The 27,926-nt window shown below is 40.5% G+C and overlaps 1 protein-coding gene and 1 long non-coding RNA gene across 5 annotated transcripts in view; one reads left to right on the top strand and one right to left on the bottom strand.

Annotated features, from left to right (window-relative positions):
* PAG1 (phosphoprotein membrane anchor with glycosphingolipid microdomains 1) overlaps nucleotides 1-27,926 on the bottom strand; it is a 145,609-nt gene that overhangs the window by 70,814 nt on the left and 46,869 nt on the right. The gene's annotated exons all lie outside the window — the stretch shown is intronic.
* LOC109496066 lies at nucleotides 1,453-13,023 on the top strand. Of its 3 annotated transcripts, none has more exons than XR_002151879.3 (4): nucleotides 1,454-1,776; nucleotides 3,048-3,546; nucleotides 5,132-5,285; nucleotides 12,354-13,023. It is a non-coding gene; the product is annotated as an uncharacterized LOC109496066 (long non-coding RNA). The 3 variants fall into 3 exon arrangements; XR_006592727.1 differs by having other exon boundaries at nucleotides 1,455-1,776; nucleotides 3,048-3,515; XR_002739634.2 differs by having other exon boundaries at nucleotides 1,453-1,776; nucleotides 3,048-5,285.

Consider the following 27,926-nt stretch of genomic DNA (forward strand, 5'->3'; position numbering starts at 1 on the left):
TTTAGGCAGTGTAAATAAGCATGGAATAATAAACAGGGCAATTAAAGAAGTCGGCCATTCACTCATTCATTCATTCATTCATTCTTATTCACCTTTCAGCGTTATTTTCCTGCTAAAAACAAAAAGTAAACACTACTCCAGTCCCTTCCATTCTGTTTTATCTGAGAATCTGCCTTTTGCACTGGAACTTAAGCTGCCATTCATAGAGCTAGAGCTTTGGCTTGTCTTTGCCTCATGATGGGTACCTGACTGCGTACCCGCTTGGCACACTTCACTGTCTATCACAGAGCCTCAGATCGGCCTTCAGACATTTCTTGGTGAGGGGTAATTTCTGTTCTATCTAGTCTTGGGATCATCCAAGAGATAGTGGAGTTGGAGGATCACTGATCACCAAGCCTTCCCAGACGTTGTTTGAAGGGGTGGGTACGTACGGGGTGAGGGAAGAGGGCATAGGCAAGGAAGACTTCCCCTTCCCCAGGAAGCCGAGGAAGGTGTGGGATCAAACACTAACTTGAGCTTTGCCCAGGAATGCTTTTGAGAAATCCCAAGATTCACAGAAATCCACTTCCTGTTAGAAGTCCTGGCTGCAGAGTAAGTTCAGGATAGAAAGAGCCATTCCGCCTATTATTAAGGTTCTGCAGAACTGGCTGTATTATTTATGCTGGCCTGAGGTGATGGCTCTGCCTGTGGAGTCAAGAAGGGGGATACATCTAAGCTCTGGCTGTCCTCCTGGCAGCTTTCCATATTACTAAAGATTGCTGTCTGTAAAGTATCTTACTTTTAAAGGAACGCGTTTTAAAGGAATGCGTAAGGGTGTGTGGAGGGGGCTGGTGGGTTAGCATTTTGCAGATGGATCTTATAGGACCCAATAATTCACAGTGCCCCCTTCTTTCTGTATATGTATATATATGCATGTATATTACAGACTGTAAGTCTATATCCACCTCTCTCTGTATACATGTACGTAAATAGAATATATATTTTGTATATATGCAGAGGGAGTATACACACTCAGACACATTTGACTTCACTCTGAGACTTTCAACACTGCCTATAGATAGCACGCGAGAACTGTGTCACTGGTATACTCATGTGGCCATTCTCTTACAAACTGAGGTAGGTTTTATGAGATGCTATCGTATGTATGACATTTCAATCTTTTCTCTGACGGAAAACAACTACTAAATGACCAAAGTTGACCTTTCGAGAAATTCTGAGACACTTAGTGAGATGTAATGCTCAGTATCCCAGAGAAAGTCAAGGAGATTCATTTGAATGGAAATAACGTGTGACCTAATCATGTATGCTTAAGCACACTAGCAAGAGCCTTGTGACTGTCAATGCTCTATTATGATTTGTGAACGTGGTGCGTTTAGAAGAACTGAAGGCATCATGATGGACTCTGATCTACTAAGCTGCATCTTCTCTGCGGGGTGGCTATACTTGGAATACTGGACTTTTCATGTGTAAGCGTGACCATGTGCTGCCTTTTTAGCCTGTTATGGGTTGAAACGTCGTCCCCAAAGGTCAGCCCCCAGAAGGGCTGAAGTCCTAATGCCCAATACCTCAGTATGTAACCTCATCTGGAAATGTGATCATTACAGATGTAGTTAGTTGAAGTCATAATGGAGAAGGGTGGACCCCTGATCTAACGTGATCAGTGTCCTCATAAAAGGGGGAGAGTTGGATACAGAGAAATGTATACAGGGAGAATGCTCTGTGAAGACAGGAGGTTTGCAGCCACAGTCCAGGGACGTACCAGCAGCTTAAAAAGAGGTATGGAACAGACAGAACCTTTTCCTGCGCCTTCAGAAGGAGAATGCCCTGCTGACACTGTGATCTTATATTTATAGCCTCCAGAACTGTGAGATAATCCTCCCAGTCTGTGGTACTTTATTATGGCAACCCTAGGAAACCAATACAGAGCCAGGGCATGGAAAAAATGGTCAAGTTCTCTAATATGGAGTCCTGACTTAACTGCACAGAGGTGAGGGTGAGCAAGGCAGTGGTCATTACTCTGCATTTCTCATATCAAGAAGGTTTACACATCAGCCCAGCTGCTATACCAGAACTATTTCTTAATTATATAAATTCAAGTGAACATTGAAGTAACAGGGATGTTCACATAACTCGTGATACAATCTCAAAGAGGGAATCTATATTTTTAAATGCTGTTTTCAGTAACAGATGAAGGGAACAGTCACCGAAACAATAGGAAGTAGAATTAAAGAGAAAACTTTCAGTATTTTTTTTAATTGTGAGGAACATTTTGAAGGGGCTCCTTAAGAATTTGGACTGATGAAAACTCCTAAGGTATTTCTGACTTCATTGGGACGTATTATATTTAGACTGATATGACAGATCATTTACTTTTTCTTTGACTCCTGCCCTTGCTTAATTTATGCTTTTCTTTGTCATTGAAAAGTCCCTCAAAATTCATGCTTAAAAGCCTGCTCTGTCTCCCCGTCCAGTGTTCTACTGTGTAGCACCTGTGCCTATTTCAGAATTGGATTAATATAATTTTAGAGTTAAAAGTAAACCCACAATATTTCGGCTCAACTAATTTTGGCAATAAGAAAACCAATGCCCAGCTGTGATGACACAGCTCTTTAGGGTCTGAGCCATGAACAGAACCCAGGTCCCTTTTCATTCATTACCTTTCTGTAGTGGTGCCCTCATCATGTCTTATGTGTCGAACACATGTCTACCTGTGTCGTGTTCTCCCTAATCAGCTGATTTGGCTTCAGGGACGGTGTCTCTTTTTGTTTGTTTGTCTAGAAATCTCATCCAAAGACTCTGCTACACTGCCATATCCAGAACAGGCATACCAAAATGCCTGTTTAAATATGTATTATTTATGATCTAGCTAAGTTTCTGTAATAAGATACTAGCAACGGATAGTTCATGACTGTCCTTTAGCATATGGTTATTTTAAGTCCCTTCAATTTACTTAATATCTAGAACATATGTCCACTAACCTGCCTTGTATAACTAATTGGCATTATATATAACCCAGGTTTTATTTTCTTCATTGTTTTGATTTCCAGACCAATGGCATTTTAAGTGAGACGTGAAATATGGGCTCTGCTACCGTGGCCCTTTGTCTGGTCAAAGAAGGAACATAAACCCATCTAATTGATCAAGTAGAAGGGAAAAGGAAGAGGGAAGAAAAAAATGAGAGAAAAAGAGAAGAAAAAAAAACCCCCCAGGCTTTCAAGACTGTGAACTCCTTGGAACAAAGACACAATCTCTATTATAGTTGATAAAAATCACCAGGAAACAAATGTTCCAGGAGGTTGTATCTTAGCATATAACACAGAGAGAGCTAAGAGCAATTTCCATATCAATCTGCCCAAATGGAAAAACTGGTGTCACCTACAAGCCTAGAAAGAAACAAATACGTCCCCCGAACCTAACTGTGAGAGCCAGAAGCAAGAAATACAGAAGCAGCTTCCTCATGGCAGAATTGCATTTTTTTTTTTTTTTTTGGTCTGCCATCAACAGGTATTACCATGGTAACTATCCTGTAGTTAAGAAGTAGTAGAGGTAAGGAAATCTATACAAAACCACCATACAGGAAAAAATAAGAAAAATGTGCTGTAGCAAAACTAACCTCAGACCTAAAAGAATGAGCAACAGGAGACTTTCTTGGCCATTTGTCAGATCTTTATGTTGTTTGAAAGGGATGCTGCAGGGGGAGGGAGGGTCTCAGCCCAGGAGCATATTCCTTGGAGGAAGCAGGGAACTCTCAGCGGGGACCGTTGTGGCTCTCAATTTTATTTCAGGTGCTAATCTATACGCCCATTCCCATGTGCACATTGTAGCTTTCTGAAGATGCTGTGGGGAAGGTTACAGCTGAGAAGTGTTGTGTCTGGAAACTGCTAAAAAGTGAACATCTATCAGTGAATGACTTCCTTACTGTACTTCTAACTCCTGCAGGGAGTATATTTAGTGACATTTTCTCTGCTTTAGCCTTCAGATAGAGAAGCTGGGTTTGCATGCTATGAATCAGTGAAACAGTTGATAGTATTTCTTCATATGAACAAATATAACCAATACCTGTAAAGCCGGTGTCAGGAAATCCCTCAGAGCCTGGCTAAAGCAGAACCCCATAGCTACAATCATTCCTTCATTGCTCATGGCTTCTGATAACACCCTCTCTATGTTTAGCATCATGAACGAGGAGACAACTATTTCTGAAATTAAATTCTACATTTTTATTTTGTAAGCTATTGTTGGTTCGCCCCCCTCAAAGGGCACAATCTATCCCCTTTTATGTCAAGATTTTTGTTGTTCAAATGACCACTCCACTCAATAAGTGACATGAATTAATATACTCTGCTAACTTCTATGATTCTTCCAAGTTAGGACAGCTGACAAAACAAGTTTTTGAAGGGTAATGTCTGAAAGGTTTTAGCTTGAGAGACAAATCAGTGTGGTATTAAGGATATTCTGCTAAGCCAGGCAGACATCAGACTGTCGTACACAAGAGACAGCTGAGATGTGAGCAGATAAGGCTCTGAGACCTAACTACCTCTCTTGCCCATTTGTGAGACTCGGTATCCCCTTTCATAAAGAGGTGTAAGCACTCCCTCCTTCAAAGGGTTGATATGAGGCTCACATGAAATAATGCGACGAAAGCGTTTTGTTCATAAACAGTAAGTAAGAGCGGATGTTGGAAATACTATTGTCCCTTGTTTTTCAAGCTTTCTGCAGTGTTAATATTACTTATCACATTTTTGATGCTAAGTAGACCACAAAATTTTCACATAATGTTCTTGGAAGAAGATCTCTTTCTTTATCATTCTTAGGAGGACCTTATCTGATTTGGATGTCCCAGTCTTCTATTAGTTCTTTTTTTTTTACCTTTGCTTTGAGTCTGGCAGATTTGTATCACAGGCACGGGTGTGTGTGCTTGTGTGTGTGTGTGCGCGCGCGCGTGTGCGCAAAGGAGGAAGGGGTAAAGGAGGAAGACAGAAAAGAGGGAAAAGCGAGAGGAACGCATGAGTTAAAGGGGGAAAGTTTTCCTTTCCATTCCACAGATAGGCACCCATCTCCGCTAGTCTGTTCTTTTATCTGCAATCGGTAAGTGGCTAGCACTAAGTTACTGGTGGCCTTATACACTCTTCAGGAGAAGCAGTTCTGGGGATGACACTAATTTCTGCAACCAACTCTCAGCTCATGGTGCTCTGCTTCTCCATTCTCATGGTGAAGGGCTTTGCCAACTGTAGCTGAAGATGAAGAAATCCTATTTCTCAAACTGTAACATGTACATCTTTTTAACGGTAAGATACACCTTCTTTTTTGTTTGCTTCTTTTATTAAAAAATAAAACAGCTCTCTCTCTTTAAAATGTTGCCCCTTTGCTTCTGAGGGGTTTTGAATTCTCGCCTCCCCATTATCCCTTCCATTTATCTCCTGCTTTCCCTGTTCCTTCCGTCCTGCTGTTCAGCACATTCACCTACTGACCAAGTCTCATGGGTTCTACCTCCTTGAATGTTTGTTACAGTAAATTTTCAGTTGTTATAATACCTGCGTATTGAAAAGGTTCACAGAATACAAAAAAAAAAAAAAAAACACCTACTATGAAAAATGAAAGTTCCTTTTTACCTTATTGCCCTAATCCTATTTCCTATCCTACAGGTAAGCACACTTAGAATTGAGTAAAACACTTAAAAAAGCCTGGAAAGATATAAAAATCTAAAGTTTTTTTTCTTTCTTTGCTACATATTTGGTAACATAAAGCATCCCTACAGTAGGCATTTTTCAACAGTTTCATTGTACTCATTTGCTGTATGTTAGAGAACTCATTCTAGCACATATGGAGTTATCTCATTAAAAAAAATTTTTTTAAACGTTTATTCATTTTTGAGAGAGAGAGAAAGCATGAGCAGGGGAGGGGCAGAGATAGAAAAGAGACACAGAATGCAAAGCAGGATCCATGCTCTGGGCTGTCAGCACAGAGCCCGATGTGGGGCTTGAACCCACAAACCATGAGATCATGACCTGAGCCAAAGTCAGACACTTAACCGACTGAGCCACTCAGGCACCCCTAGAGTTATCTCATTTCTTTTAATACCTACAGAGCATTCAATGGTATGGAGATACTATATTGGGGCATTTCCACGCCAATGGATATTTACATTGTTTTTGGTATTCCTCAATTAGAAACAATGTTACATGATTGCTCTTGCCTATATATCTCTGGTTGTGAGTGAGGATATTGATAGGACAGATTCACAGACATGGAATTGATGGGTCAAAGGGCATGTGTACTTTTCATTTCATTCTCCATCTCCTCCCTGACCTAAAGCCAATGTGGTATTAATATACTGTCTATGAGGCTGTAAAAAAGAATGTACTTCTCTGTTTTGTTGGGTTTTACCACCAATCAGATTAATTTATCTTAATACCTTCTGGCATTCTTGGGTATCTTTGTCTGCTAATGGTATATCTGCCTGGCTTTCCAGTGCTGCTGTGGATTTGTTGGTCTCTCTCTCTCTCTCTTTTTTGAATTTGATGAGAGAAGAATAAAGTAACACCTCATTTACTTGATCAGACATCCAAGATCCATAAGACTTCTTGCCTGGACAAGGTCAACAGGTTCCTAACTCTTCTTGACTCCTTTATATGTATCCTCCACAGCTGACCAAGTGACTTACTAAAATGCAAATATAGTCACTTAATTTCTTTGCTTAAATTCCTTCAGTAACACACTAATGCTTGGTGGGCATTACAGTTTGCATTTTCTCTCCTAAGAAATGGATGTTGATGTCTTAATCTCCAGTACCCCAGAATGTGACCTCATTTGGAAATACAGTCTTTATAGAGGTAATCAAGTTAAAATGAGGTCATATCCAATATGACTTCCAAAAAGAGGAGATTTGGACACAGAGACAGACATGCATGGAGTGAAGATAAAGTGAAGAAGCACAGGAAATACATCATGTGACGACAGAGGCAGAGAGTAGAATCAGGCTGACCCAAGTCAAAGACTGTCTGGGGATACCAGAACTAGAACTAGCAAGGAAAGGTCTTTCCCCTACAGAATTCAGTAGGAGTGTGAACCTGCTGACACCTTGATTTGGAATTTCAGCCTCCAGAAATGTGCGATAATGAATTTCTGTTGTTCTAAGCCACCCAGGTTGTACTACTTTGTAATAGCAGCCACAGGAAACTAATGCAGAGGGCCAAGTTCAACCTCCTAGATACCTCACATAGCACCTCTCATGCAGTGTGGCTCACTGCCTCCGTATCTTCCTTCCAAACCTTCCTGTGAACAGCACCCTACTGCCTTATGTCTCACGTGCAAAAGATGCTTCCTACCTCCTTGACTCTGAACCTCCTTGCTTCCGAACACACTGGTCCCTCTACCCAAATGCCGTTCTCCATGCCTGCATGCACTGCTAATGTGCCTCAGCTGATCTCCCAGGGCCACCTCCTTCAGGAACTGTTTCGGACATCCCCCTTCTCTGCCAGGCTTCCCGGGCATATCTGACTGTCCCGTGAGTCCCCTCTGTGCTGTATTCAGAGCATCTGGACATTATTTTGTAGCTGTTGTTTACACACATCCATCTCCCTCTTCTCTGCTGTGAGCTCCTTGAGGGGAGACCCATTACCTTAGCAGCAAAGTCCCTACATAAAGAATGTCCAAAATGGTATTTTTCTCGGTAAACAGTGCACAGTGCCGTGACTATAGCAATTTATCATAGACTTTATCTTATTAAACATGTCTTGTGGAAAGAGTGGAGGTTGACTGCAAATCTGATGCACACAACAGATAATGACCAAGGAGTACTTTTCCACATATGAATATGTGACTGCGTTCGGGCTTGCCATTATTTTTTATGAGATTCATTCTTTTAATCTGTCACACTTAGAAACTTGAGATGATTGCTTCCTTCATTAGAATCTTCATTAGAAACAGAAAGTATATCAGTGCTTGCCTAGGGCTGGGGGGGAGTGCCGAAGATGGGGACATTGTGTGACAGCGAAGGAACGAGGGGTTTCCTTTTGGAGTTATAAGAATGCTTTGAAGTTGACTATGATGATGTTGCAAAACTCTGTGAATATACTGAAAGCCACTAAACCGTATAGTTTATTTTTTTATTTTTTAAAATGTTTATTTTGGGAGAGAGAGAGAGAGAGAGAGCGAGAGAGTGAGAGAGAGGGAGGGGCAGAGAAAGAGGGAGAGAGAAGCCCAAGCAGGCTCCCCGTTGTCAGCAGAGAGCCCGACGCGGGGCTCAAACTCACAAACTGTGAGATCATGACCTGAGCCAAAATCAAGAGTCGGACGCTTAACCGACTGAGCCACCCAGGTGCCCCTAAACTGTATAGTTTAAATGAGTGAATTGTAGGACATGCGAATTATAACTATTTAAACACGTTTAAAAAAATTAAAAGAAGCATGACACATTTAATTCAATCCAGTCTGCAAGAACTGCAGTCAAAACAAGTTAACTCTTTAGTTGCCAAGCACCTGCATAGATAAAATAAATCTTCTGCACTAATTCAAGAGAAAACAAACAAAAACCATATCCTGTGAAGTGTACAACATCCTAAAGAAATCACGACAGACACCGGGACGTATCACACCAGGTCCGCACACTCTGACCATCCTGTTGCCAACGTACAGCAACTTCATTAGGCCTCGGAACTTCTTTCCCTCTGTATCATATTAGAGATATATTTAGTTCAATAAATACAAGAACAAGGAAGGAACCAAAATGATGAATGATAGCCAAGAAAGGAATTACTCAAATCTACCAAGTTTTAGATAATGGAGGGGAAATCAGTTATGTGTTGAATCCAATGACCTCTGTACTAAATCAAGACGGTAACATTTGTCAGGATGTCAGGCAAAAGAACACGGTATCTTCAACACTTGCCGAACTGTTCAATATTTTCTCAATAGACAAGGCAAAGAATGACAAAAGCAGACATCCTGGCACTTACTCGTATACTATTTGTATTTACCACCTATGATGCAAATGCCAGTCACACTTTCCCAATGAAATTTCAAATTCTAGAAGACAGAGAAGGTATGGGGGGCCTGGGTGGCTCAGTCGGTTGGGCGTCTGACTTCGGATCAGGTCATGATCTCACGGTTCGTGGGTTCAAGCCCCGCATCAGGCTCTGTGCTGACAGCTCAGAGCCTGGAGCCTGCTTTGGATTCTGTCTCCCTCTCTCTCTGCCCCTCCCTAACTCACGCTCTCTCTCTCTCTCTCTTTTTTTCCTCTCTCTCAAAAATAAATAGTAAACATTAAAAGGCAGAGAAGGTAGCTAATGAGCGTTCTCTGCTCTCACCATTCCATCCCCAGAGCATTCAGCAAAGAGTTAACAATTGCTTTATGGGGTACAGGATACAGCCATCTTAGAATCTCATTGTACTAAAGGGATTTTTTTTTCCTTTTTAGTAACTAACACTGTTTTGAAGAAAATGTGATTTACTACATGGAATAAAAAATCTATGTAATAAATGACTCCATAATTGATTGTTACTGTTTTGAGGCCCCATTTCTAATGACTTTATTTGGGAGAAACGTAGGCTATAAAAAAGCCTTCAAGATCAATAGGTTGTTGGCTCATGAACGTATCTGAGCATGACTCAATGAGCAGGATTCCACTGGGTCCACCCAGATTGACACGCTCTACAAGTTCAGCTTTGAAAACTACCTCAGAACTAAATCTATTTTAGAGAGCGCTTTTAATGTAACCACAGAGATGTGCATCATGGAAAGGGAGGGAATAATTACGCTCTGCAGCATGTCCTTATATAGGTCACATACTCCAAAAATGATACTCTTTGCTATTGAAATCTGATGATTAGTTACCAAGTTCAAGACATATCTGGAAAACATACAGGTACACGTAATCAGCGAAGATAAGTTATAGAGAGAACCATGCAAATATATGAATGAATACCCCAAAACTTTCCCAGAGTTCAATGCAATCAAGAAAAAAAAAAAAAAACACCTCTCACACACATTCACAAAGAGATACTCAAGTGTGCCACTTCTGAAGTCTCCTCAGTTCCTATGGAGGGACTTCCCAGCCCCCTGTAACCTCCCTTCCACACAATCACCTTCCCTGTGCCCCTGCTGATACCATTCACGCCAGGAATCTTCTCTCCCCTTCTCTCCTGGCCACTTAGTTCCAAGTACTGAAGGTCCTTCTTTGTAAGGCATATTCTTTTCCTTCTGTCCTTAGATTCTGCTCAGCTCATTTGGCATCAAGTATTATCTTACCTGTCCTATATCGGGAGTGAATCCTTTCTCTACACAGTTCAAGTAGATAACACTCTGGGTCTTTCCTGGGTCTTTCTAATGGGTGACTGGAGAAAGCACGAACGAGGTATCCTAGGCTCAGCAACTCCCTTCATCCTCTAGGGAGTGGGGCTGACCTCTGGGAAGATGTGTTTTCCTCTGATCTTCATGCCATAGTTTGAGTTTGCTCCTTTGGCCCCGCAGAAAGCCCTGTCCCTGCCAGTGTGGCCTGTACTTACTTCTGGGTTTTGGTATCAGCACAACAAAAAACCCTGCACTCCAACCTGAGCTTTACTAGTAACAAAAGTGATATTTAAGTCTTACCTGCCAATTATTTAACCCTATCTCTTATTTTTTCAGAACTGGGAAGGGTCTGAGAGGTTTCACTATTGTGGTTTTCATCAAAGACTCCAGCAGCATTCATATACATGAGAGTGTGTGTGTGTGTATAGATGTAGATATAGATTAGATAACTTAAAAAATGGATGTGAGGTTGTGTACCATGTCCCTGCCTGGACATGATTTTGTGTCATGTCTCATAAGTCTTTGCCACCCAGGGCTTCACCACAATGCCCAGGGTATGGTAGAAATAAGCTCAGAAGGGGTTAATATGAATACATCATCCAATTTATATAGAGGATTAAAAGCAAAACCTAGGACTACAAATACCTGCGAGTCTAGCTAATGGTTATGACTTTATTAATGCATTTTTGGTATCACTTAGCAGTGTTAGCATAAAGTTAATACAGGCAATTAATAAATGCTAAACACTGTGATCCTGCAGAGTAAATTTAACAGCACACAGAGCAAGAAGAGAGAATAAAATATAAGGCAGATACTGATTTTTTTCATCAAAACCCACAAGATCTCATTTCAACAAAACCCTGTCATTGAATTTACAGCACATCTAAGAGTGAATTGTATGTAGGGTGTATGCAGGTGTATCCATATCTAATTTCCAACGCAGTAATGGTAATCCATCATAAGCCAAATTTTCATTTACCTGCACCTTCCACCTTCCTATAATATATTACGTTATCCTTTGCTTGCTTTTACATAAAAAGCCTCACATAGACATATAAAGCTATTAATGTGCAATGTTACTGGGGAATAACAATTTGATTCTCTAAGTGTATGTTTGTGTCCTCCATGAAATAACAAAAGTAAATTAAATGCAGAAGTGATTACAATTATGTAAAAAAAGAAACACAGTATTTCAATACAACTTTAAAGGTCAATTAGTGTGATAAATGACTAATTCCTCTTCATTTTTATTTTTGGCATGCAATCTCTTTTTTACTTACATATGCATTTATTGAATGCTAACTGGATGCTAGAACCAACAAACATATGGTACTAATGAGCAGTCTTGTAACGCAATGATAATGCTAGTAAGGACTACTTATAGAAAGCCCTCTTCAGTTTTCAAAGATGTGTCATGCATTTTTCTTTAACTCTCGCAGTATTCCCTGAAACAACAGGGTAAATATTATCATATTCACTTGACAAGTGGGGAAACTGAGGCTCAGAGAGGTTCAGTGATAGTCCTAAGAATTGGCAGGGCTGGTACTCCATTTCAGATTGCTGACTCCCAGTAGTTATTCATTTGGAGAATCAATAGTTACTGAGCACCTACTGGGTAATAAAAAGCACGTTGGTGCTGGGTTAAAGATGGTCCCTAGCCTCTCCCTAGGTCATCCTATTGGACATAGGATCAGTCATCAACATGCATATGGCATATTCAATGTACTATTTTAATTTTATATATGGGTAAAAACATATAAGCTTGCAAATATTTTTCCTATAAGAGCAAAGCTAGGGAAGGTTGCTTTAAAATTAATACAGCTTAATCATTTACTTTAGAAGTTAAAAACATGTTTCATTGTTACTCCTCAATGCTCAAATTCAAATGATAGTGTTTCAATTAAAATTGAAACTCCAAATTAAAAGTATCCTTTGGCATTTTTAAATGAAGCATTTAATCTATCAAATGAATGAGAATTTAATCACATAAATTAGTCTACCTCATTCATGTACCAAAGTGTCAAAATTTATCTAATGAAACAAACTTGGATTTAAACATTCACAGGAACAGTGACGGGAATGTTGCCGGAGAAGACCCTTTTTGATGTTCCGTTGTGGGTTTTCACATACCCGAAATCACAGGGAAGCACTCTGTAGCTTTCAAGCCACAATTTTAATGTGAGATTGCCTCTTCATAAGTGCAGTGGTCATAAAATGTCAAAGTACGAGAGAGAAGACCCGTGTTTAGTCCTAAAATGAAAAGGAATGGCATCCCCACTGCTTTTTATCTATCTTTGCCCATAAATTTATCAATAAGTGGTAAATACATTTGGATTTAAGGCAGGTTCCCTGCCAGGCAGGAATAAAGACCAGCAAGCATGACGTAGAGAAACCCAATGAAGCAAGGAACAAAGGAGTGGAGGTAACTGAGTCAATCGGCCAGTGAGCTGACCCCACAAGGGTGGCCTCGCTCTCGCTGATCAGCTGGCAGAACACAGAACTTGCGCTCGTTACAAAGAAACAGCGACCGCCACCTCATACCTTCACGGGTTATCAACCTTCTGGAATTGAACAAGGAGAGAGGTGCACCCAAGTGTGCTGTACCTGTCCATCCCTTCCACCACCTTCTTCCTCTAGAGGACTGTAACTTTATATTTGCCTTATGCTTTCCTTGTCTTGAGATGAAGTCCATCTACGGTTTAAAACACTCTTAATAAACGCAGCATTGTATCTCAGTGTGTATTCCCTGTCAATCTGTAAGCTACCTCTGATATTGTCTGAATGCTGGGGTAGGTAATTGTGATGCCAAGGTTATCACAAGCCCAAGTATCACGCACGGTGCCTGAGGGCATGGCTCTCTTATGTAAACTGAGCACAGCCACACTAGAGTCCCTGCTAGATGTGATGAGAGGGAAGGAAAAATGAGAACACAGTGAAGTCCTAATTTATATAAATCACTGTCAGCTGCCCTTTAAAAGACTACTTAAGCTTTTTCAAACCATCAGGTCCCAAACTGCCACATAAATTACTACAGAATGGCACATCTACTTATGCATTTCTCTATTTGTATTGGATTAATTAACTGGATAAATCTGCTGTTCAACTTGCCCACCTTCTTTGGCTTATCAGACACTGACAAGATTTTGGCAACCCAGAAAAATAAAAAACAGAAGAGGGGTAATTTACAAAATGATTTCATTCCAGAGTTCATGTTCAAACCTGTCATTAGGAACACAGAATGCATGTTCTCATTGGAATGAGTAAATGAAAGTTATTTACATTCTTATGACAGGTCATAACATTTATAAAGTTAAATAACTTTGTGGAAAATAAAGAAACCAATGAACATTAAGACCCTGCTTATCGTATTCTGAAATTTCCTTTGCTCTTCAATTTTATAGAAATGTTTACAAAGTTGCCATTGGCAAAGAAACACCGTAATACACCATTTTCAGTTATTCTATCAGATATGCAGTTCCATGTTTCAAAACAGCCTCTATATGCCATTTTAAAAATTATAAAATATTATCTATTTTTATGTCCTTGGCCATGTCCTCATTGTTGAGGCAAGTAGTTTCCTCATCTTCATTTTGAAAACACTGTGCTGTTATGAATATCTGCATGACTTCAGCACATTTTTCTCAGTGATATGAAGTCATGATCTCATACGATAGAAAATATGGCATCCAGGAAGACCCATTTATTCAGAAAGATTGAGATTACTCTTCCTTCCCTCAGCTCACGAGAGCACCTGTGAGTGACAAGGCTGATACCAGAAGACCGAACAATTGTACAAGATGTACAATTAACGAGTGTATTGCCTCCAACATGGCTGTGGCGGTTGTTACTGTTGCTGCTGTTGTTGTTATTACTGTAACATCAGCCACCACTACCACAATTTCCTAAGCATCTATCACCTGCCAGGTGCTCTGCAAATATTATTCCTATCCTTTACAGCTTTCATAAAGTAGGGGTTAATATTCCCCTTTCATGTATGAAGATGAGCTAAGGGGCCCATCTAAGGCTACACAATCTCCATCAGAGCCACACTTGTAACAGAAGCCTCAATCTCTTTGTTCTGCCCCAAACTGCCTAGTTCTCAGAAAAAGATGACTGGAAGGGACTATCAACCTGCTAAAATCTATTCACTGGAGACTTGAAAGTGATTTTTATGTGAGACCTTGTAGGGAGACTCTGTGGGGCACCCTCCAGCGTGGGTGGCAGGTCCCGGGGGTGCCACTACCACAGGTGGATGGAACGGTGAAACGGTAATACAGGGCTAGCAGTCAGCTTCGCTGCAGCAGGCTGCCTGACCCTCAGGGTATTGAGACAATAGTTTAGCTTAATGTCCTCAACCACTCGCTCTCCTTCTCTAAGTACTTCAGCTATTTTGAAGTCTGATGGTGGGTGGCATTTTTCTCTAAATCAGAATGTAAAATCATCCTTAATGTGACAGTCATTGAGGCTACATTGCTTCTTTACATGTCTGATCAAAATACAGCTTTGAAAGTCTACAGATAATTAAATTTCCAGGAAGTATTTGGAGAAGCTTATTAATATATTACATAATCATTAACCAAAGAAAAATATTAATCTTTAAGATCACCGTTCAGCACGGGGAACTATTATTCTTGGGATTATTTTGTGTGAACAAGCTCAAATCCTAATGTTACACAAAGGCTAATGTCTTTGCTCAGAGGATTAGAATTAATTTATGACCTCTGCTTTTGACGTAAATGCTGTAAACACTTCTGTTGTTCTTGAAAACAAAGACTGCTCCTGCATAATTTTTCAGATAGAGAAACTGAAATTAAAGCACTATGAAAATATTTGCCAGATAAAACAAACGCCAAGATCAAAAACGCTAAAACACTGAGTGGATATTTATTATCCCCACTAATCCTTTTGCATTTCAAAGTTTATTTATTTTTACTGTGCTCTTCTATGGTCCTCATCAGTTATTATAAGCATAATTTTAAATTCATAAAGGAGAATGCAGAGTTAATAATATCATGAGCTTTAAAACAATATTCAAGTAATACTGATGAGGATAGCAATGCATTTGTTATCTGAATATGTTCTTTGGATGAACCAGAAAAAAAGGGTAATCTAATGTTTAGGTTTTAACTCCTCATGCCCCAGCCAGTGAGGCCCTGCATAAAGAACAAAGATTTAATTTTAAAACATTAATGAATTCTTTTCTTTTTTAAATGTTTATTTATTATTTTGAGAGAGAAGACAGCTCAAACGGGGGAGGGGCAGAAAGAGAGGGAGACAGAATCCAAAGCGGGCTCCAGGCTCTGAGCCATCAGCACAGAGCCCTATGTGGGGCTTGAACTCATGGACCGCGAGATCATGACCTGAGCTGAAGTTGGCCGCTTAACCAACTGAGCCACCCAGGCACCCCAAAACATCAAGGAATTCTTTTAAAGTTCCAACCCAGTAAATCAAATAGCCATGTTGTCTTCAGCGTATTCAAATAATAAACATACAATATTCTGACTTCCCAGCACATCTAAATCCTTATTTGTGACACAGTATCTGAAGTTCAGAAATGGACCCATCTTTCCATGACTCAGTTCATGAAAACATTCCAATAATTCCTTCTCACTGAATATATCTTATGGCAACTTCTAAAAGGCCAAAAAAGGGACTTCTAGTCTAATTGCAGGTGGGGCCTGAGAATATAAGAATGACGAGCACGGGTTAACTAAAAGCCTAGATTACGGTGTACAAGGCACTGGTGTATTCTGAATAGTCAATGCACTGGCTTTAGTGACAGATCAGGCGTGAGTATAAAGGAGAGAAGCACCTTGGGCATATGGTGGTGCCATTAACTGAGATAGGAGATTCCGACACAGCAACTGATTAGGGTGGGAAATAAACAGAGGAGCTCAGTTTGGTTATGTGTTGACTTTACGGTGGATGTGGGGCATGGGGGTAAAGGAATCTGGTGGGTAGCTAAATTTAGGAATTAAGATCTCAGGAGAAAGGTGGGAAGTAATGAGCAATATCAGGGTATGCAACTACTTTCTGTAAGGGGTAAATATTTTAGGCTTTGCAGGCCATATGATCTATCACAACTACTCAACTCTGTCACTGCAGCAAAAAGGCTGCCATAAACAACAGCTAATGAGGGTGTCTGTGTTCTAATAAACTTTATAAAAATAGGTATCAGAATGTATTTGGACTGGCGGTCACAATTTGCCAACCCAAGTTAGAGGACAGTGAAGTCCTGGGATTGGATATGATCACCTAGAAAGAACATATATATGTAAGGCAAATTCATATGATACAAATTTGAAAGCATTTAATTTTCAATTTCTGTGCAGTTCAGCAAGGATATATTTTTACTTTTTTCCTTGACATGTGAAACAATGGCTAGCATAGGGATACACATATATGGTAGTAAGAAGTACAAGAAAAGCCACTAACCTAAAAAGAAAACATAATTTAAGTTATAAGTAAAAATAATCAATTTCTATATTCTATTTTACCAGTGATACTATTTTTCCATTTTTTTAAAGTTCAATAATCACACGAAACATACTGGATTATTAAATATATCTAATTACAAATTTTTGTTAAAGTCAGTTTTTAATTTCTCCAAAAGCATATGAACCCTAGGATGAATTGTTCCCACCCATGAAATGGATGGAGTATTTCAATATTAAAGAAAAGCCAAGGAAGGCACAGCAAGAGAAAACATAATGATTTGGTTATGTAAGGGCAAACAGCATTCATAACACTTAAAGTGTGTCGCTTATTTCTATAATTATTTCATATAACTATAGATAGCTTTATAACTATTTCATTAATAACAGCCAACATGTTAAACATAGACTCCATTGCTAAAGGACTAAATAAACTTTGTGTCTATTTAAATGAAACTCATAGAAACATTCAAATAGGCCTTGGGTGCTATGTTAATGCCAGGAATTAAATGACCAGTATTTATAGCACAAAAACGAAGCACCAGCTTCTACTTAGAAGGTATAAGTCAGGGTTTGTTACCTGGGCCCTAGAGATAGATAACTCCACAGGGTTTCTGGCCAACTTTGGGAGGGTCTGTAAACGACCTGCAATTATATGAAAGGCTTTCTGTGCATGTGTCCTTCAGAGACAGTCCAGAATGCTCATTAAATTCCTGAAGGAGTCTATTCCTTCTCCAAAGCTAAACTGGGAGCTGTAAAAAGGTGTCTCTAAAAAGCACATTTTTCTTACTTTAAAAGCCTAAGTATTTTTTTCCAACTTCCTATTCTTGAAAACAATAAAAGACAAGGGGTGCCTGAGTGGCTCAGTCGGTTAAGCGTCCAACTTTGGCTCAGGTCATGATCTCACGGCTTGTGGGTTCGAGCCCCAGGTCGGGCTTGCTGCTGACAGCTCAGACCCTGGAGCCTGCTTTGGATTCTGTGTCTCCGCCTCTCTCTGCCCTTCCCCCCTCAAAAACAAACATTATCTTTTTTTAAATAAAAGAATAAAAGACTAGATTAGTAGTCCAAATTAAGCAAATAAAATTTTGTGTTTCTGCCCCAGACCACTGGCATCAGATCCGAACTCAAAACTGTCCATTAGTGAGAAACCAAGTTTCTGTCACACTATTTACCGAGAGAAACTTACTCCTAGAATTTTTAAACCACCCATTATTTTCTGGGATCTAAGACACCTTTTTATAAAGCTCAAAAGTAGAAATAAATAAATATCCCAAGAGCTGAGCACTTCTGAAATGCTGGACTATTAATTAGTAGACCTTATCTATAAATTAATCTGTAGAGGTAATTCTTGTATAAGTCAAAGAACGTTGCAGTATCAGAATGTTTTCCTTACATGTTGATTTTTAAAAATTGAGAATCCTGCTATTCCATTCATAGGCTATAATCCACCTCTTAAAAATGAAAGGCATTTTGCATCTCTTGGGAAAATAACCTATTCTTTCCAGAACAATATAAATTTCTCTCAAGTGTTAGATTTTTTATTTTTTTTAATGTTTATTTTTGAGAGAGACAGAGAGAGAGAGACAGAGAGAAAGAGCGAGAACGCAAGTGGTGGAGGGGAAGAGAGACAGGGAGACACATTCTGAAGTAGGCTCCTGGCTCTGAGCTGTCAACACAGAGCCTAACGCAGGGCTCGAACTCACAAACTGTGACATCGTGACCTGAGCCAAAGTTGGACGCTTAACAGACTGAGCCACCCAGGTGCCCCAAGGATTAGATTTAAAAAAAAATTTTTTTTTTCAACATTTATTTATTTTTGGGACAGAGAGAGACAGAGCATGAACGGGGGAGGGGCAGAGAGAGAGGGAGACACAGAATCGGAAACAGGCTCCAGGCTCTGAGCCATCAGCCCAGAGCCCGACGCGGGGCTCGAACTCACGGACCGCGAGATCGTGACCTGGCTGAAGTCGGATGCTTAACCGACTGAGCCACCCAGGCGCCCCCCAAGGATTAGATTTTTGAGAGACTACAGCATTTACAAAAGGCTTTTGATACACCCTCCTTGCTGATTTAATTTTCTGCCTTTTCTGTATTAAGAGCCAAGATCAATTTGGAACAACTTTTCCATATTATTGAAAATCAGTGAGGAGTGTCATTAAATGCTTTCAAGGTAACTAATATGTGAGAGATTACTACTTCAAAGTGTAAAAGATGTTGACCTTTCTAAGACAGGAAGCAAGTATAAGTAGCAAAGGCCCTGAAATTTAAAAGCTGTTTTCTGTCCACCTAAAACTGTCCAACAATCATCTTTGATGACCCCAGAACCAACATCTGCTTGGTTAACCTGAAGCAAGGGCCCATAAAATTGTATGCAGGCTCTACAGCAGCGTCTTTGTTGCCTGAAAGAATACTTCGATTCATACATGTTCCAATTTATATCTATTCTGCATAAATGAAGCAGACTTGTAGAAAAGACTGGATTCATTATCATGTAAAATACAGCCATTAGTAGAAAATCGATATTCCCAGACATAACAAGATCAGACTCAGGCTTCTGGGCTGGAGCTGGGGGTGGAGAGGTGGAATGTTTCCAAAAACGAAAGCCTTCCTTCTAAAAGAGTTATTCACAGGGGTAAGTTAAATAACACTACCAAAAAAGGAAGTTACAACAAGCCATTGCTTAAGTCTACCATCAAAGCAGAGCCCTCTACCCAGTTGACCTTTAGTATTAATGCCAGTGCATAGGTAGTTCTTAAACGCGTATGTGTTTATCTCTCAAAATCTTTTGTAAGCTATCTTGTGGTTGGAAAACTTGATAGGACTCACGCGCCTGAAATGCCTATCATATTAACACACAGATGTATTATTATCGCACAAATCAGACGCTGCAACCAGGAAGCAACCACTGGTTAATTACAGAAATACAGAGTTTCAAGTACCATGGATTCTATAGCTAGGGGAGGTGACAGTAAAGCCTGCTTCCAGGCAGTGATGATGAAATGGTTTCGAAGATGAGCAAGAGGGGAAGATCCAGAGAAGAAAGCATATCCAGAACATCTGGGTGCTTACTACATGCCAGGCACTGCTCTAGGCACTGAGGATATAAGATAAACAAAACAGATGAAGAGTCAGCTTACTTCCCTACAGGTGAAGACTGACAAAAAGGATTAACACTGAAGTATCAGATGGGGAAAGTAAATTAAAAAGGTAAAGGAGGGAGCCTGGGTGGCTCAGTCGGTTAAGCATCCGACTTTGGCTAAGGTCATGATCTCACAGTTCGTGAGTTCGAGCCCCACGTCAGGCTCTGTGCTGACAGCTCAGAGCCTGGAGCCTGCTTCAGATTCTTTGTCTCCCTCTCTCTCTGCCCCTCCCCCACTCACACTCTGTCTCTCTCTGCCTCTCAAAAATAAAGAAACATAATTAAAAAAATTTTTTAAAAAAGGTAAAGGAAAGGGGTGCCTGGGTGGCTCAGTCAGTTAAGCTTCCAACCTCGGCTCAGGTCATGATCACAGTTCGTGAGTTCGAGCCCCGCGTTAGGCTCTGTGCTGACAGCTCAGAGCCTGGAGCCTGTTTCGGATTCTGCGTCCCCCTCTCTCTCTGCCCCTCCCCGACTCATGCTCTGTCTCTGTCTCTCAAAAATGAATAAACGTTAAAAAAATTTTTTTTAAAAATAAGGTAAAGGAAAGAGGCACCTGGGTGGCTCAGTGGGTTGAGCATCTAACTTCAACTCAGGTCACCATCCATGAGTTCAAGCTCCACGTCAGGCTCGCTGATGTCAGCACAGAACCTGCTTTGGATCCTCTGTCTCCCTCTCTCTCTGCCCCTCCCCTACTCTCACCCTCTCACTCAAAAATCAATAAACATTTAAAAAAAAAAAAGGTAAAGGAAAAAGAAGTTGATAGAGTATCTTGAGGGATTCCTAAGCTATGGCTGCTTGGGGAAGTCTTTTTTGTGAAGGTAACATTTTTTTTTTAACGTTTATTTATTTATTTTGAGAGAGAGAGTGTGCAAATGAGGGAGGGGCAGAGAGAAGGAGAGCCTGAATCCCAAGCAGGCTCCATGCCATCAGTGCAGAGCCTGATGTGGGGCTCGAACTCACAAACCATGAGATCATGACCTGAGCCAAGATCAAGAGTCAGATGCTTAACTGACTGAGCCACCCAGGCACCCCTGAGAAGGTAACATTTAAGTGGAGATCTGAAAGACAAGAAGGAAACATCCTCTACACTTTCAACCTATAAAAAACTATCTTTGATGGGAATAGGGCATCGCGTGGCAAATTGGAGAAACATAATTTACTCTTGGAACTCAGCAGTTTTCACCATTTTTTTGTGTGTTTGAGGCACACAAAAATCTTCAAATATTAGAATATTCATCAGATTATATAAAAAAGATTGTAAGACAAAGCAATCTGAAATCAGTCAACAACAATTTGATCTCACAACAATTCAACTAACAATGCCTCAGTCATCTGTAACGGCGCCCACACTCATCCCACCGTCTTCCTTTCTGAGTTGCTATTTGCAGCATACGTCACAGTCCTATATCGAAGAGGCAAAAGTCTCCAGTTAAAGTAAACAGGAGATCTTTCTTTAGTAGAGGTTCAAGCACACATTCAACTAAAAATTAAACTTCCCTTATCTTCCGCAAACATAACCTGTTTGGCTTAATACTTGCCTAATACCACCTTAAATTGTACATACACATTTTATAAACCATATATATTCAAATGTGGAAAAATAAATTTTAAACATTAATATCTGGTAGCATGCCTGTGTGCTGTGGGGCATTTACTGGGCGATGGCAAAGGATTATGTTAATGAAATGTCAAACCCTGGTTTTCCACTCTCGAGTTCTTATATTTTCTGTCTGTCCCACTAGAAAATATTTCAGTTTCACAGAACTCTCAACCTTGTGGTCATTCCCCTACAGGAAGTTATAGGAAAAAGTTTTAAGCTCTTGTCTTTCTCCCTGTTTTCTGATTGTTCATAGTTAAGACCATCAGAGACAGGCTCTCAGAATAACTTGCCTGGTGCCTGAAGACACGTGTGAGGCACACACAAAGAAGGAAGGCCCCCCGCACAATGCAGCAACATTTTAAAATCAGTAGAAGTCATGGCTGATCCCAGAGGTCCACCACTCGGAATAACCATGTGTTAACTTGGACGCAGGGCCATCTAGCTGTGACACCTATCACTCCCTTGATGACCAGCGCTGATTTGGTTGAGTTCAGAGGACTCTGAAACACAGGGCAAAGAATGACGTTCCTAACCAGCTTCCTAGAGGAGTGCAAAATTGATTTTAAAAGATAAGGCAAAAGGGTAGCATTAAAGACCATGAAGCCGATTATACTGGAGGAACGTCAGCAAGACTTTGGAGGACTTGGCGAAAGCTGTTTAGAAAACATAACAAATAACCTTAACATAATGCTTAGAGTCTAAACAGCCAACTCCCTCTTCATCCGTAGGTCCTGGCGTGTGCCTTTCACATCAGGCAACCTGGGTGTCAGCTGAAGACCAGATCTCAACCTCTGTGCTCCAAGAAGTAGCTCTCAGTATCTTCTCATTTTTGCCAAGTAGGCCATGCACTCATGAAATGAACAGCAATGTTCTTGGAGCTAATGGGAGAAACCCTGTAACACTGATATGCCACCAGGTTGTGGGGCAAAGGAAAACAGTTGTGACCAGCTGCCAACAGTAACCACGGTACACAGTTTTATATCCTTTCCTTTCTCGTTCCTAGAACCCTCCTCTGAAGAGGTTCTCATTGCTGCTACCAGGAGTCAAGAAACAGGTGAGATCCAAAAGGACAGTATCTCAGAGACTTCTCCCAGAACTCTGGAGGGGGACTGGGGCCCCCTGAGAGCTACAGACCTGGCTGGAGCAGGTGCTGATGAACACATCCCAGTCTCTAAACTTAAGATGTGTCCTCAATGGCTCTGAGGTTTCTAGAGAAACTGTGGCTATTGGTAGCTGAGCTAATCATCTGAAATCTTTTCACAGAAAATCATGGACCATTGAAACTGGAAAAAGATTTCCCAGGAAGAAATCATCCTCATTTCAACCAGCCATTCTTTTCTCTTTTGTTTCCTCTTTCCTTCCTTCCTTTTTTTTTTTTTTTTTTTAAGTATCGACTAGTTACTTTTAAAGGAGAAAAAAAAGAGTCTTGATATACAGAAGATGATGGAAGTCAAGTGAATGCTGGCAAATTTCACAAACCTTCACTTACCTTCATTTAAATGGACAAACAAAATGACACTATACACAAAAACTTTAGTCCTTGAGAAGTTCAGAAATTCACCGTGGGTCACCTGCAGCTAGAAGCAAGTAGTGAAGCTAGCGTCTAGGTCATCTGATGCCCCAGCCAGTTCTACTGGGCTATAAGATCAGATAGCCAACAGAAAATTGGTATTTACAATTCAAGATGGTGACATTCTAGCCATTAGATACATTTTTAATCTCCTAAGAACCAGCTGATGTTAAACAATTTAGAACAAAATAAAAATACCCATACCCATGTATGAACAAAAAGTGAATACTTTCAGAATTACACATGACTTATACAGCCTAGCTATGCAGAGAGCAGTCATATATTCTTTTTTAAAAAGATACATATATTTTAAAACTTATTTATTTTTGAGAGAGTGAGGGAAGGACAGAGAGAGGGGGGAAAGAAATCCCAAGCGGGCTCTGCACTGTCAGTGTAGAGACGGACGCGGGGCTGGAGCCCATGAACCATGAGATCGTGACCTGAGTCGAAACCAAGAGTTGGACGCTTAGCTGACTGAGCCACCCAGGTGCCCCGAAAGAGCTGACATATATTCTTAAAATACCACCAAGTACTCAAAAGTAGTCCAAAGTGAAGGAAGTATCCCCCAAAATAAACACAATTGTGTTGCCTGCCCCTTGTGTAGAAAAACCCACGTTCTGGGGTCCCTGGACTATGAGGCAAAATTACAGGGTTTAGATCAACAGGGCCAGCACATCTTTTGAGAGTAAGCTGATAGATTTGGTGTCAACAAGGGACCGTTGCTGAGGCTTTGATTCTATCCAGCCTGATGTCCCAATTTTAGTTACACTTCATTTAGGTTCATTTGAAGAGTGGCACAAAAAAACAGAGGAATGAAAGTTAGCCATACGCTGAAACGTCCCTTTCACACGTGGGAGCACAGCAAATGCACTTTTTCAGGCTTCTGAAGTAACCCTCTAGCATCATTGATTTTTGAGTCTTACAAAAGCTCTTTGTATTGTGCCTGCACCACAGATTTACACTGCTATAACTCCTGTCAGACATCATCTTAGCTTTATGAATAAATAAAACTATGCTCTAGGGAAACATTGATTTAAGAGGAAAAATCAATACCCATCTAGCACGTGATAGACTGGAGCTTTAAGGCTACTGATTGCCAAAGTACGATGCAATACTGAGTGTAAAATCATACTTTTTGCACCCTAATAAAAGATAAGTGAGGGTATGTGAAGTTGGCAGGCAGGAGCTTGCCTTCCATGGTGCTAAGTCTATCAGGATGCCCCCTTTCCTTTACAAAGCAGTTAGTGGATACTTCCAAAAGGGAAGAGAAAGGGAAAGAGAAAAAAAGAGAAGGATGAACCAATGGTGGCAAAATCTTGATAATCTGTGAACAGGCATTAGGAGTGTATGAGAACTCACTATATTGTTAACTCTGTGTGTGCAAAATTTTTTGTAAGAATTTGAAAAGTACATATGTTTGCTTGGAGAAAACTCTATAAAGCTAATATCAGCCAAGATGCGGACGATGGTTCTCTTTGGGTTAGAGCCTCCTGTGGAAGCTTTTTTCCTTCCTAGGGAGCTTTGTAGTTTTCAATTTCCTTAGTGAATATGCACATGGCTTTTATAACTCAGAAAACACACACACAATAAATGTAGGCATAAGGATAACAAAAAAAAAAAAAAAAAGGAAGAAAAGAAAAGAAAAGAAGAAGATTAGAGTGACAAGTATTTTGTTGACTACTGGCCTGGAGAAAGCCAAGATTCACAATGTAACACATACTTATATTCAACTCTTTCTTACTGACCTTGGACATTTTTCAGGGCACAAGCAGGTTGCTATTAAAATTAACTGATTTAGGGGCACTGGGTGGCTCAGTCAGTTAACTATCCAACTTTTTAGCTCAGGTCATGATCTTGTGGTTCGCAGGTTCGAGTCCTGCGTTGGGCTCTGTGCTGACAGCTCAGAGCCTGGAGCCTGCTTCAGATCCTGTGTCTGCCTCTCTCTCTCTGCCCGCGCCCACTCGCACTCTGTCCCTCAAGAGGGACAGAGAGAGAGGCAGACACAGGATCTGAAGCAGGCTCCAGGCTCTGAGCTGTCAGCACAGAGCCCAACGCGGGGCCTGAACCTATGAACCTCAAGATCATGACATGAGCCGAAGTCTGAGGCTTAACTGACTGAGCCACCTAGGTGCTCCTAAAAAAAATTTTTTTTTAATTGACTCATTTAAAAAATAAAGCTAACACCTTATACTGCAAGTAACCTCATCTTTGTGAGCCAAAGATCAAACTAGACATAAAAGTGGGCTACAGTCATCAATTCCTCAGCCCTGCATTCACCCAACAAGAAAACCTATTTTCACAGTGAAGACAGTTGAAAGTTCTGAGAGGCCTGTGGTAACCTTTGATTACAAAGCCACTCCAGAAAGCCACGGCTTTTGCTTTCCTGCTCACAATTAGTTGGAATTAAAAAAGAATCCCTTCCTTGTTGTCTGGCTCCTCGAACATGCAGCCTATTGCTAATTGTGTCAACTGTGGTCTCTCAAGAAACACACTTGTTTGTGGAATTGGATCAGGGGCTCCCGTCTGACCAAATAGTTACTGTTGCTCTTTGTTCACATCGCTGGTTTTTCTGATAAGTGGAAAGAACGCTGGAAGTTTAAAACACACTTCTAAGCCAAAGGCACATTAGAAGCCTGAAGATGGGTCGGCGTAACTTAAAATTTGAATCTCAAGTTCAAATATAATAAAAGTAACTACTATCATCACCCAAGGTGGTGAGAATATTGGCTAAATCCACTTCCAAGGTGGAAATGACACACAGTTACAAGTTTCAAAAGTATGTAGCTACTGTGTGAGTGCTATTAGCAGCAGAAGAGGGAGATGGACCACAGGTTGGTTTTAGTGGCTCATCTTTAATGCATGAATATGAAAAGTAAAATAGAAAGTAAACATTACTGTTGATAAAAAATGTTTATACTTAGAGAAAAGCAGAGCTTGAGATTACTTTTCACAAATATCATCTTATTTTTTATTACAGTTAAATCTTACCCTCACGCTCAGTGTCCACAGGAGGGTCAGACATACGAGAGGATAATTAAGTACAGTACAACCAGAGATACAACTTAAGAATTCTGGAAGCCCAGATCTACTGGGGGATAGAGAGAGCTTCTCAGAGGACCTGGAAATTGAGGCGGACCTTGAAAGATGCAATGCACAAAGGGGCAACGTCGTTCTCAGAAGTGAGAACAGCATGTGCAAAGGCCTGTGGGCCTAAAAGGACATTCGGGTGTTGGAGTATCCTGAGAAATTCTGTCTTAATGAAGCAGAGATGTCAAAGTAGGGGAAAGTAAGCAGTGCCCTGTGTGTGTGGGGGGGGGGGTGGGGGGGGGGGGTTACAGAACCAGCTGTGGGGCTCCACACCAAAGTGTTTAGATCCATTCTCAAGGTTGAAGGGCCCACAGAAGTCACTGAGCAGGAAACAACGTTATAAATTTGCAAGCCAGGTACCTAGAATGGGTACAGTCTGTTGGAAGAGAGCTATATTCGCTCTAGCAACAGACTGATGCATAGTTATGAGGGCCAGAGCTAATGTAGTGACGGTGGGGGGCAGAGCACAAGGCTGGAAACATATCTACAATGAGCATTTGTGGCAGCTGGCAGTTAATGTGTGGCCTCATCAAGCACCAGTCACTGTTCTTGGAATTTTCAAATATTATCTTAAATCCAGAATCTGATGTGGACCTGAATGCAGAGGGTGAAGCAATGCCAGGTCGAAGATTTCTGGCTTGAGTGGCAGGGTCAACAGTAATGCCTTTAATTGAAATATTGATTCCGGGAGAAGGAGCAGAAGAAGGAAGCAGAAGGTGAGAGAGGCGGGCAGGGGGAAGATGTTTCACTGAACCCATATTAATTTTGAGAGCGGCTTGGAATATACAAATGAAGATAACCAAAACATTGGGGTCAGGAATTTGGCAGGGAGCACACTGGAAATCTGACAGAACAACAACAACAAAAATCCTTAGTAAAATGTAAGCCATCAGCCACATACAAAAAAGTAGCACACAGTACAATGCTTTCCAAAAGCTCAAGAGTGTGATTCCACTATAGAAACATGAGACCTATTCTAGAATATATAGATCCTTGAGTTAAATCTTAATTCCCCCCAACTGGAAAATGCTCTGTGTTTCAGGCCCGCAAATAAAATGAGTAAGGCAAGAGGCTCTAGTGGAAATGGATGTGCATTAGAGAAAATATTTAATCCCCGAATCGAGATTCTTGTCAAATGTTGAGAGATCACAGGAAGGCATTTTTGGAGGGTGGATAATCAAAGCTCTTAATGCACTGATTCTTTAGACTAAGTTAACTAACAAAAGGCAGGCTGTTTTCCAGGATCTGTAGTTATATTTAGAAAGACCTTAGAGGGGAACCAAAACGACCCTGAAATTGCTCCCTGTTCTCCTAAGAGGAAGGGGTTACTCTGAAAGAGAAAGAAATTCTCAACAACTTGAAAGAAAGATTTAATTAAGAGACAGTGGCCTATTTTATGAGATTCATTTTGTAAAGAGATTGGGAACATTCAGGCCAGATGTACTCCTTTCTTTCTAGCCCATAGAGGAATTGGATAATGATGTATAATGGATGGGGGTCAGTCAGGTCACAGTGTTTGAGGTTTGTAAATCTTTTAAATGGGTGAACATAGCACTTCAAAGTCCAGGATTCGTTATAAAAATTGATAATCATGTAGGAAACTAATTGCTAAAATTAAAAATGGAATGCCTTTGTGTTAACTTGTCCTTTATTTAGGTTGGATGATTTTTTTTCTGGATTTGGTTCTCTTCAAAGACGAGCCAAGATCATTAAAGAAATTTGATATAACTTTATCATTAGCACTACCTGAGATTACTAACACCATTAATAACAGCAACAGTAAACACAATCTCATACATTTTCATTTG

Source organism: Felis catus, chromosome F2, assembly GCF_018350175.1.
Source record: "Felis catus isolate Fca126 chromosome F2, F.catus_Fca126_mat1.0, whole genome shotgun sequence".
Classification (NCBI taxonomy): Eukaryota; Metazoa; Chordata; class Mammalia; order Carnivora; family Felidae; genus Felis; species Felis catus.